Source organism: Thunnus albacares, chromosome 6, assembly GCF_914725855.1.
Source record: "Thunnus albacares chromosome 6, fThuAlb1.1, whole genome shotgun sequence".
In the NCBI taxonomy this organism is placed as follows: domain Eukaryota; kingdom Metazoa; phylum Chordata; class Actinopteri; order Scombriformes; family Scombridae; genus Thunnus; species Thunnus albacares.
In genome coordinates this window covers 3,158,562-3,170,358 of record NC_058111.1, presented here as the reverse complement: position 1 = coordinate 3,170,358, position 11,797 = coordinate 3,158,562, and the positions used below count along the sequence as shown (strand labels likewise).

The window sequence follows — 11,797 nt, the reverse complement described above, 5'->3', positions numbered from 1 at the left end:
GTCGCTGCAATAGTAGTAGAAGAAGAAGAGCTCGTCACCTGAACTGGTGGGATATTTCATGTGGTTCTTTGACAAAACAGTCGCTGTAGTTTCAAATCTGAAAAAGGTACGTTAAAAGAAAAAACACTCTCATTAGTTCGACCCTGAAACTGACATGTGACTGTTTCAACTTTACGTTCAAGTTCAAGTATGAAATTGTCAAAAAAATGCAGAGACAGAGTCGTGGTTTTCATCAAAAAAACAAGTTGTGATGTATTTATTTGCACTGACATTGTCAGAGAATGTGTGTTTTTTTTCTTCTATGAGCCTGTTAATCACATTTCAGTGTTGATTGAATAGAGCTGCAACACTAAATTGATTATTAAAACGTTAGAATTACAACTATTTTCATAATCTAATAACAGTTTGTCATTTTTCACACGTAAAAGCTGAAATATTCTCCGGTTTCAGCTTCTCAAATGTGAGGATTTGCTGCTTTTCTTTGTTATATGTGACAGTAAATTTAAAAATCTTCAGGTTTTGGACTTTTTAGTCAGACGAAACTTGTAAACTGGAGCCGATTTATTGATGATGTAAATAATAAGTGGTTGCAGCTGTAGTTGACAGTGTCATGGTTGTAAAAGAGGATTACCACTCAACAAAGAATTCTTCATTGTTTTGCTGTTTTTATGTGACGAGGAAGCTTAAAACGAGCCTGTGCTCTTAGACGTCACAGCACAAGTTTAGTTGTTTAACTTTCTGGCTCGTTTCACATGTTTTTCAGTTTCTGATTTTTTTTTTTTTTTTTCAACAAAAATCGTATGCTGTGCTCATCAAATGCATTATTTCTCCAAAGTATAGGTCATTTTTTTAAAGGAAACTGCATATTACAGGTAATAATAACTTTAAATAATGTCCAGTTTTTGGGGGGGTTACATACATTTATTCCAATGTTTGGATGTCTAAACTTGCCGTGATTGTTCGGGAATCTCAGGGATAAAAACATCTCACTACTTCATAGTCAGTGTTTACTTAATAATATCCTGTATTCTGTACATTTTCCACTGTCTGCATGTTTAAGTGCAGCTTTTTTAAAAATATTGTCATGAAATTACTGCAGTATGATCTCATCCTTACATAACTGTACATTGTGGGAGCTTTTTTTTTTTTTGCAATGTTTTTCCATGATACCTTGATACTATCGGGGTCCCATTTCTGTGCAATGGGACACTTTATAAATGTAAAGACTTGGAAAGAAACTGATGCTCCTTGTGTTGTGATTTTAGGAAACTTGATGTGACGTTTTGGCTTCTTATGTTTATATTAAATTTCTGTGTTCAAGTGACATTTTGATATAAACTGCAGTTGGAGATATGAAGATGGCTGTTAATTATTACACTGAAGGCTTGTTTGCAGTCTTAAAAATAAATATATACATCAGTGCTGGAAAGTAACTAAGTACATTTACTCAAGTACTGTACTTAAGTCCAGTTTTGAGGTATTTGTACTTAACTTGAGTATTTCCATGTGATGCTACTTTATTCTTCCACTCCACTACATTTCAGAGGGAAATATTGTACTTTCTACTCCACTACATTTATTTGACAGCTTTAGTTACTTTTCAGATGAAGATTTGACACAATGGATAATATAACAAGCTTTTAAAATACAACACATTGTTAAAGATGAAACCAGTGGTTTCCAACCTTTTTGGCTTTTGACGTCTTACAAAAAGCAGTGTGTAGTCGGGGTCACATTTCACATGTCTATGAGTTGTTAACAGCTCCACCAAATAGTGATTTTTCCCTCTAAACTTCTCACATGCTTTCATTTCAATAAATGTTCAAATGATCCAATATTTCAGCAAAAATCAAAGATTAGAGAAAAAGTCCAAAAACTGAAAACAGATTTGTGTATCAGAACTTTGTTTTTTCTTCTTTCCTCTCCCATTAATCATCTCACCACCCCTCAGATTTATCTGCTGACCCTTTGGAGGGGCCCGACCCCTAGGTTGGGAACCACTGGACTAAACTAGCTAACTGTATATAAAGTAGTGTAAACTAGCTCCACCTCCAGCAGCTACAACAGTAACATGCTGCTCTAACACTGATGCTTCACTATTAATAATCTAATGATGTCATATATAATAATATATCAGTCAGAGGAACCAAACCACTACTTTTACTGCAATACTTTAACTACATCAAGCTCATAATACTTATGTACTTTTACTGCAATACTTTAACTACATCAAGCTCATAATACTTATGTACTTTATAGTAGGATTTTTCATGCAGGACTTTTACTTTTAATGGAGTATTTTTTACATTGTTGTATTGCTACTTTTACTGCAGTAAAGGATCTGAATACTTCTTCCACCACTGCTATCAGTGAGAAAAAATATGCAAAACAGAAAATTAAACACACATGTATTGAGTGTTTCTAGCTTCTTTCTGACATCTGATTTCAAAACTGTAGTTCAGCGAAGTTGAACTAACAGGTTCAAACAAAGATATGTTTGGGATCCACTGAGAATAAATCAGTGTTCTCTTAATTTTCTCACAGCACATTACTTGTTCTATTCATTTAATAGCAGCATACATGTCACCACTTTGCAGTCTCTTGCTCTAAAAACAAGGGATATAGACACTGTAGAACAGTCAGACCATGAAAACAAAGAGTGTATGAAGAGTAATACCTGAAGAATGTGCTGAAATAATTGCTTAACTGAACACTGAACATATGTATAACTAGTAACCAGTTCATGTAACAGAGTTTCTTTATAGGATTTTCTTCCCTTTTAGAAAAATATTAACTTAATTTAACAAAAGTGTAAAACAAAGTTCAACACAAGGATGCAGTTCTTGTTAAAAGGGGCGTAATGTGAATGATACAGCAGTCCAATAAAAGTGTGTCAATAAAGGTCGTCCTACAAGGATGCAATTCCTGTAACAAGGACACAATGATAATATGAATGATACAGCAGTCAAATATGCATCAATAAAAGTTGTCCCGCCTTGTTTGCAGTTTGTGTTTGTTGGACACGTCTGTTCACATCATCCGCCCTGTTCTATTGTCAGCTTTGTAATAGCTGCGGATCTGTCAGATACAATATCTTCCATCTGTCTTTAATGGAGTCTCAGCCCCACTTCTGTGTGTCAAACTTGCATATTTAATCCATTTCGTCACCCCGCAGTCTGTCCGTTCGAGTGAACCATTGATGACTGTTTGGCTTTAACCAGACAGATTAATGTCACGGAGAGCAGAAGGTCTTTCTTGTCCACATGTTTCATATTAAACTGTATCACTGATTCATAATCAACTCAACAAAGACAAATAAATCAGTGTGTTTCGACACAGAAACAGCAAAATGACATTCCCACAGAGCGTGATATATTGTTTCTTCAGTAAAACTTGTAGTTCTTGGACAGTTCTTATTCCACGTCAACTTGTGATTATACATAATGGACCAAACCAGGATATTAAGATAAGCCAATTGAAATGTTTTAGTCTGTTCCAGCCCTTTGAACTGAACTGTTGTCCGAGTCATCTGTGTTCTGTGAACTATGTTTCACATAACTTCTCTATTAGCTTCTGATACAAAACCCCATGTTTATTGACATTATCTTTGTTTTGACGCTCCAAATTCTTCTTAGACTGTTTAATAATGTGCTGAAAATACTTTGGGAATAATTATTGTCTGACTATAACTATTGTCCCATGAAGTTATAAACAAACTGTTTCCAAGGTCTGTCATATGATATGTTCATAGGTGATATGAAGGCCAACGTTGGAGCCAATAATGACCACAGTGACAGAGTTATAGGAGCCATGGTTGCAGTGTATCTGACTCACTGATTGGTGACACTGTGATTCAATTTGCAGAACATGACAGACCTGCGACCAATCAGAAGATCTTCAATTAGGAGCAATTAATGCACCTTGTTACTGGGTGACATTTAAAGACCAACAGCAGCTTTCAGTGAGTTGATTTATCCTGTTTTACTGTGAAAACACCTCTAATGTCACGAAAACCAAACTTTGTGGTGATCTATTAATTGATAGCTCGGTGTCGGTGTCCCGCTGCCTCCTGGGGGATGATTCAAAACCTTTAAAACTTCTCCTCCTTTCATCCTGCAAACGTTTGCAAAGGAAAAGATTTGATAAACACAGTTTTCATGTCGGCCTGCTGACCCGAAGATGATCCTGCTGTGAGACTTAAATCCTTTGGTTTGTTTGAAGAAGGCTTGACTCACAGCACACAAGCTGTCGTTCATACAGTTTATTTCATTCAGGGGAAGTTAACCCTTCGGAGTTCAGTGCAGTTTGTGCAGCAACTCGTCACTTTGAGATTTATTGACAGAAACCTATTGATTAAAGATACAATCAATAAAATAGGACTTTTTTTAGAGGAATGTTAAGGAGAGCTATAGTAATTCTGTAATATGATATCCTACTATAGGCTTACTATTAATAATAAGTCTGTATTAATGCTTAGAGTATTATTAGTATTACTGGTTTAGGGACTAAACTACCTGACAGGTGTTGAGTTACTGTAAACTGGATAGTTAACTGACTGTATGTACAGTGAACACTTCATAGAGAAAAGCCTGTCTGATGTTCTGTGTCCTTTAGTTTGCAAATCCCTGTGTTTAAATGAGGATATATTGAAAGTGTTTCTTACTGTAATATAGTAAACTGTAGGGTGCAGTTCGCTGTATTGTCCACTAGAGGGAGCTGGAGCTCCGTTAGTTAATATATCATTAAAAACATTATTTTCTCCTTCAGAGATGATAATAATGTGACTTGCAGTTTATTTTCCCTTTTATAATTCATGTGAGATTGTGTTTATTTAAAATATAAGCATAAAATAAATTCCATCTGTCTTTCTGGCAATAATATGATTGATCTGTCATTCCTATTAGACTGGACTGTGGACGTGACCCAGCAGAGACTCAAACTGTCAGTTTTTTTGTTGTTTTTTTAAAAAACTAAATTTTCTCTATTAAGTTGAAACTGACAGAAGTATATGGTATTCATCATTCTTTATTTAACATTGAATATAACTGAAACTTTGCTTTTGATTTACAACTTAATATATTATTTAATACAATAAAACAAATGAAAATGGCCAGAAATATTGGTCCCATTAACTTAATACCTTGTAGCACAGCCTTTAGAGGTAATAACTGCAGTCAAGCTCTTTCTGTAACTCTGAATAAGGTTTCTACTCTTCTGGGCTGGTAGTTTGGTCTCTTCAAACTGCTCCAGTTCTCTCAGGTTTGATGAGCACTGTCTCTCAACTGCAAGTTTCAGCTCTTTCCACAGATGCTCAATGGGATTCAGATCAGGACTCATAGCAGGACACTTCAGAATGGTCCAATGTTTTCTTCTCATCCAGAGCCACTTTTTACATTTGATGATTTTACTGCAAAATAAAAGTGTATTTGTTTCAGATAATATTTACTATATATACCTCAGGTTGTTGTGTACCCATGAAAATTAAAACAAGTTATCTCATTATTATGGTTTTAGAACAATGACCAAAGAGCTTGATGTTCCTGTGACCACTGTTGCCAATATTATTAACAAGTTTAAGGCCCATGGAGCTGCAGCCAACATCTCTGGACGTGGTTGCAAGAGGAAAACTGGCCATTGAACAGAGGGATTGTTTGAATGGTTGAGGAAGAACCAAGTAAAACTTCAATACAGATCCAAGCTGACCTTCAAGTTCAAGGTACAATAGTTTCAAGTTGCACTATCCGTCGCTGTCTGAACAAAAATGGGCTCCATGGTAGAAGACCCAGGAGAACCCCACTTCTAAGAGGGAGACATAAAAAAGCCAGACTGGACTGGACTTTGCCAAAATGCATGTTGACTAGCCACAGTCCTTCTGGGAGAATGTGGTTTGGACAGATGAAACTAAACTAGAGCCTTTTGGTAAATCACACCAACCTTATGTTTACAGAGGAAACAATGAAGCCTTCAAAGAAAAGAACACCAAGCTATTGTGAAACAAGGAGGAGGATCAGTGATGTTTTGGATTTGCTTCGCTGCCTCAGGCACTGGGTGCCAAGCATGGTCAACATAAAGGGTACAAGACCATCTCGTCTCGTGACCTTTACGTTGACCATGCTTGGCTATTATCTTTTTTCTAATGTCTTCAGACTCTTTAGTTGTCCTTCTGTTTTCCCCGTTTAATGTGATGCACACAGTGGCACAAAACAGCAGAGTGAGTGTTTATAAGATTGAAAACACTTGCGATACTAATTAAAACACAATAACCTGCTTAAAGTATCACTACAAATCAATGATTTCTTCTAAATGGCACCAATAATTTTGTCCAGACATATTTTAGAACGTCTTTGTAGAATAAACATGAATTCAGTTATTTTTACAACTTTTTTTTGTTCCACTGCAAACCAAACATAGACATGCATTGATAATAAAATATCTTTTTTTAATTTCAACACTGTTCAGGGCGAATGGTGCATTATTTTAATAAAATGTAAGGGTATCAATAATGTTAGCCACATCTGTATCTACAGCATCACTTCTCTGCCTTTTAGCTAAGATCAAATGTAGTATCTGTTCTTGTCAGTGTAATATCTGATACGTTCCCTCTCCAGGAACCATATATTAAATAGATTTGTGGAGCAGGGGCTTGCTCCATCCACCCCTCATATAGACCAGGTATCACAGTACCTCCAGGAGCGGTGCACCGTCCTCTGTCTGCTAGATATAAAACATCTGAACCTGGTAGATAAAGTTATACAATAAGTGTGTTTCCTACATTCAGTTTCAAGTTAAGGAGTTATTTCAACTTATTATTCAGGTATTAGTACACTCCACTGATAACTTAAACTCTTAAGTTTAAATTCATGTGCAATTAACACTTTGAATTTTTACTTAGTAATTTCTACATATTGATCGTTGGAAGGAAAACACCTGATAACTGCTCTAATGTTTATATTATAGAGCTACAGCAGTGTCTGGCCGTCACAGAATGAGACACAAATAGACAATTTAAATTTGTTAATTACTGAAAGAACAGAACCGACTGTCAAGGGAGTAGCAGGGGACGGACCCAAATGCAGAGGCCGGAATGCAGATTTGACAAAAACCTCCTTTAATCTTGCAATGGTCAAGAACAGGACAAAGCAAACAGAACTGGCAGACAAGACAAAACAAATGATCCAACAAAGACTGAACAAAAAAACAGGACTTAAGTAGTAACTGAACTAACGAGAAGATGAGGTGCAGGTGGGGAGATGGGTGGAGAACTCAGGAGAAGAGAGTGAACAGACAGGGAGCCGATTGGCTGGGGAAACACTGGGAGTAGGGCAGGGCTGATGAGGGTGATGCAGGGCAGGTGAGGGGAGGAGCACACGAACACAGGAGGAGGAAACACAGGGAAATCAGGAAACCAAAAAACACAGTACTCTAAGCTACCGAAAACCCAAAAGAACACAAAAAGTCCAAAAACCAAACAAAGTCCAGGCAGGATGTGACACCAACATGAAGGAGCATTGAAAACAGTTTAAATATAATATTACTTATTTAGTTTGTGATAGTCTGACGTCCTCTCAAGCTCAGGATGATTTTATAGGAGATGCAGCTGTGTGACGTCATATTTTCCTGAAGGGGCTGAAATGTAAAGAGAAGCCTTTTGACTTCTGAAGAGAAATAATAAAGTTATAAGACTGTTATTCATCATTCAGTCATTTTTATTTTATAAATAAATATGAGAAGCTGCTGTTGGTGACGTCATTCCTGTTCCACAGGTGGTTTTCCTGATCTGCTGTATTACAACAATAACCTGACTTTACTGTGCCATCTGATCAGCTGACCAATCAGTCAAAGGGATGTTGCCGTCCAGTAAAAAACCTCCGCAGAGGATAAACCTGTGGTTCCTCACTCTGAGCTCCTTCAGGAGCCTCCTCACCAAGTCCACAGGACCAGCGCCGGGCTTTGGAGCCAGTTTGACATAGATGTGGATGTGGAGAAGTACAGTGAACGCAGCACATTTTCCTTTTACAATCTGCTTGTCTCACTCAGCAGTTACTTGTTACTACTGTTTATTTAATATTCACATACAACCTCCTGCTCTAAAAATAAGGGTTATAGACACTGTAGAAAGGTTAGACCATGAAAACAAATATCATCTGTTACTTAATAATTTCTACATAGTGATAGCTGACTTCTTTATGAGTTAGTGATGTAAACAAAACAAAAGAGCCATCATCCAGGTAACATTTTAGAGTGTTTCGTGTCACATTATGCATCATATGTTGGACTTTAACAGCTGGACGAAGAGGGATATTTTAATACAGGAGAGACAGATGAAAGTTAATGTTATTCATATAAAGGTTCTCCCCATATCAGAACCATAGGAACCAACCTGAAAATCAGAGAAGTTGAACTTTCAGAAATGTGGGTATTGTATCAGAAATTACGTATAAGAGCTAAGTTAAAATGTCTGGAGAATAGACTCCTGTAGAATATTATCACATTGTGACCCGGAAAAGTCAAGGACGACGCAGGACACCAAAAAGTAGATTGTTTGGCTTTTTACTAACATATTGTATGGATCACAGACAGAGCAAGAATCACATGCCATCACATCCTGTAAATAGACTTCCTGTCAGGACTTCCTGCCTGTCAGGTAACCCATACCTGGAGCCTAGAGCTCCCTCTAGATAACACCAGAAGTCTCAGGATACTATATCCCTCCCTTCTCAGGCCTGCAGACAACACTCACTGCAAGAGAAAATAAGACAACTTAATCAACATTGTACATAAGATACATTTTACTTAAAGTTGAACTCACTTCAATTTAACTCTTGAATTGTAACTTACATTTTGGGTTAAAATGCAAGACACCTAAATTTGTATCTAACTACTTAGAATAATTTTTAGCAACTAAATTTAATCAACAGTGGTATTCTCTGCAGAGCTGATAAATATTCTTTTTCTTTTCACTGTTTAATTAAGGCCCATAATAATCAGGAGGGCGCCTCTCTCTAATAGAGCGCCTTAAGAGTGGTGTTAACTGTTCCTGCAATACATGTGGGGACTCACTCCCCAGCATAGGTGGGTCACTCTCAGAGTCTTCCACATGGGTTGGAGAGTCAGGGGCTCGGACCACAGGGGACTGCACTTGTTCTGGCATCACAGGAGATGGGATGCTCACAGCCTGAGGTGTACTGGGATCTATATCAGGAACACCACTTAGCTCTCGCTTCCTGATTTTGTCAATATGTCTCCTCACGACCTGTCCATTTCTGATGAGGACTGTACATTACAGGGGACCTGTGCAGCTCTCAATCGTTCCAGGAATCCATTTGGGACCATATCCATAATTTTTTTTGTAAATACTGGATTCCCAGGTGAGAAACCTCTGAGCTTGGTGTGTGTGTCATGATTAACTTTTTGTTTCCACTGTTTCTTTTCCAACTTAGACTTCATGTCTGGGAGTAACAGATCAAAGACAGACCTGGGCCTCCGTGACATCAGCATTTCAGCCGGGGACAAGCCTGTAGCACCAGGAGTCTCAGGATACTACAATTTTAATTGGCTTGTTTTGCATAATAAACTCCTGGTCTGGTCCATGTTGTACCATCATAAATTAATTGATTACATTTTGTTCAACTACATGTTTTTTCTGAAGAAACAATTTGTCATTTTTTTGTGAGAATGCTATTTTGTGGTTTCTGTTTAGAAAGCACTTTTACCGTGACCCCTCCCCCCCTCCACTCTCTCTCCCTCCTCCACTCCCCTGTTTTGTTTGCCCTCTTTGCTGATGCTCTGTTTTCTGTCTGCAGGGGCTGCACCTGAAGGCAGCATATATATCAGTAATATGGGACACACCTGGGCTCAGTGTTCCTCATGCGTAAGCCCCAAAAGCAGCCAGTCCAGTGAGATCATCAACAAGCAGGTACCTATTTTGCATGACTTTAGGTCACAACAGAAGTATTTAAGGGATATTCAGAAATATTTAATAGAGCTGAAATTGTAATAACTTGACAGTAGAGCAGCAATGAATTAGATTTTTCTGTTTTTTCATCCTCAGTGATCGTAACAGTTGTATTTTTAATCATCAAATGAAATCAAACATTGAATATATAGCTTGTGCAGTTGTCCTAAAGTCAGTATAACATTATTACTTCAATTAAGAAATGTGTTTTTCATATATTTTTTTAAACCACTCAAAAAACACTCTGTAGATTTGACTAATCCGTTTGACTACAAATCATGTTGAGTGCAGCTAAAATTTAATTTATTTAAGTTATTCCCTAACAGCTTCCAGTAATGAATAAATTATGAAGTAATGGATCGTGCAGCTCTTTTGTTGAATTGAGTTGAATGCTGCACAGTGTAGCCACACCTTTAACAGATGTATACAGTAAGCACCTTCCCTCATACAAGTTGTGTACAGATGCCACAATGTTTTTATAATCACATGTCCACAACACAACTGCACTATTGAAAATCCGATTTACTCTTAGTTGTATCAAATAGATGGTTGAAGCCTTCCTGATCGAGTCTCATCAGTAACCAAATGTTTTTCTCTGTGTGTCTTTAACTGCGCTCAAATTAACTTTAAACATCAACATCTGCTCTTTCTGAGCAGTAGAAGAAAGCACAATAATTAACACATTGTATACTCAAGCCTAAACAAAATCCAACCTAAAAATTTAACATAAATGCTTTGAATAATAAATTGTGTCTGATTTGTTTTTTCCACAAGTTCAATTACCTAGTTAAAAATTACAAAGTACATCCACACCTTCCCTCTCATTGAAAAATCCAAGATGTTTCCGCATCACACGCTGTATATTGAACCACAATTGGCTCCAGATTAGTTGTGATGTCACATATCTTGCTTGACTTAAAGTATTTCACATTAGACTCTCTAACTTAAATAGATGTGAGAAGCTTATTTATAAAAGCCAACGATCTTGTTGTCATCTCGCTATTTCTCAGTAGTGGTAAATAAAGAATATCAAGTTGTAAATTAGTTGCCAAGTGATATTTTTTTATTATTGGTTCCCAAATCATTAACTTAATTGATATGACTGTAATCAGAATCAGTTATTAAAATTACTAAATTAACCTTTCAGTGATACATTTCATACATTCAGATGATACTGAGATACACTATTTGAATCAAAACCTACATATAAGTGTTGTTTAATGTCATCATCACTTTTAAAAGTGAGAACATGTGATTAAACAAGTAATATAGTACTTCATTAAATTATGGCCATTAAATTAAATGTAATGGCCATTAGGACAAATTAGGACAAATTCGTTCCATGATAAATACCATTTCACTATGTTAAGGAATAAAGTAATAAGGGAACTAAGGAGAGCTAAGGGAGATTTTTTCATGACTATAATTGGTGAGGCTAGGGGTAACACCAAAATAATTTGGAATCAGTTAAAAAAGCTTACAGGACAACATCATGAAGCAGGAAAACCAATTGAACCTGGATGGAAACCTCACAAAGGACACAGCTGAAGTAGCAGTGGCTCTTAATCACTGCTTTGTTGATTCTGTGGCTTCTCTGCCGAGCATATTAATGTGTATCTAACTAACACAATGGAGCCAGCCTTTGGCATCGGGAATGTCCCTGAATCAGAGGTTATGAGAATTATCAGATGTCTCAAACCATCAAGAGCAAATGATGTATTTGTAATGGACACAACAATGCTTAAAGATCTCAGCTCACTACTAGCTAATCCCATCGCCAAAATCACTAACCTCTCAATATCCCAGGGAAAGTTTCCAGGTACCTGGAAGTTAAATCTGGGG

The 11,797-nt window shown here is 36.9% G+C and overlaps 1 pseudogene; it reads left to right on the top strand.

The window, feature by feature from the left end:
* The first annotated feature begins 6,528 nt into the window (after positions 1-6,528).
* LOC122984773 lies at positions 6,529-6,706 on the top strand (annotated as a pseudogene).
* The last annotated feature ends 5,091 nt before the right edge of the window (positions 6,707-11,797 follow it).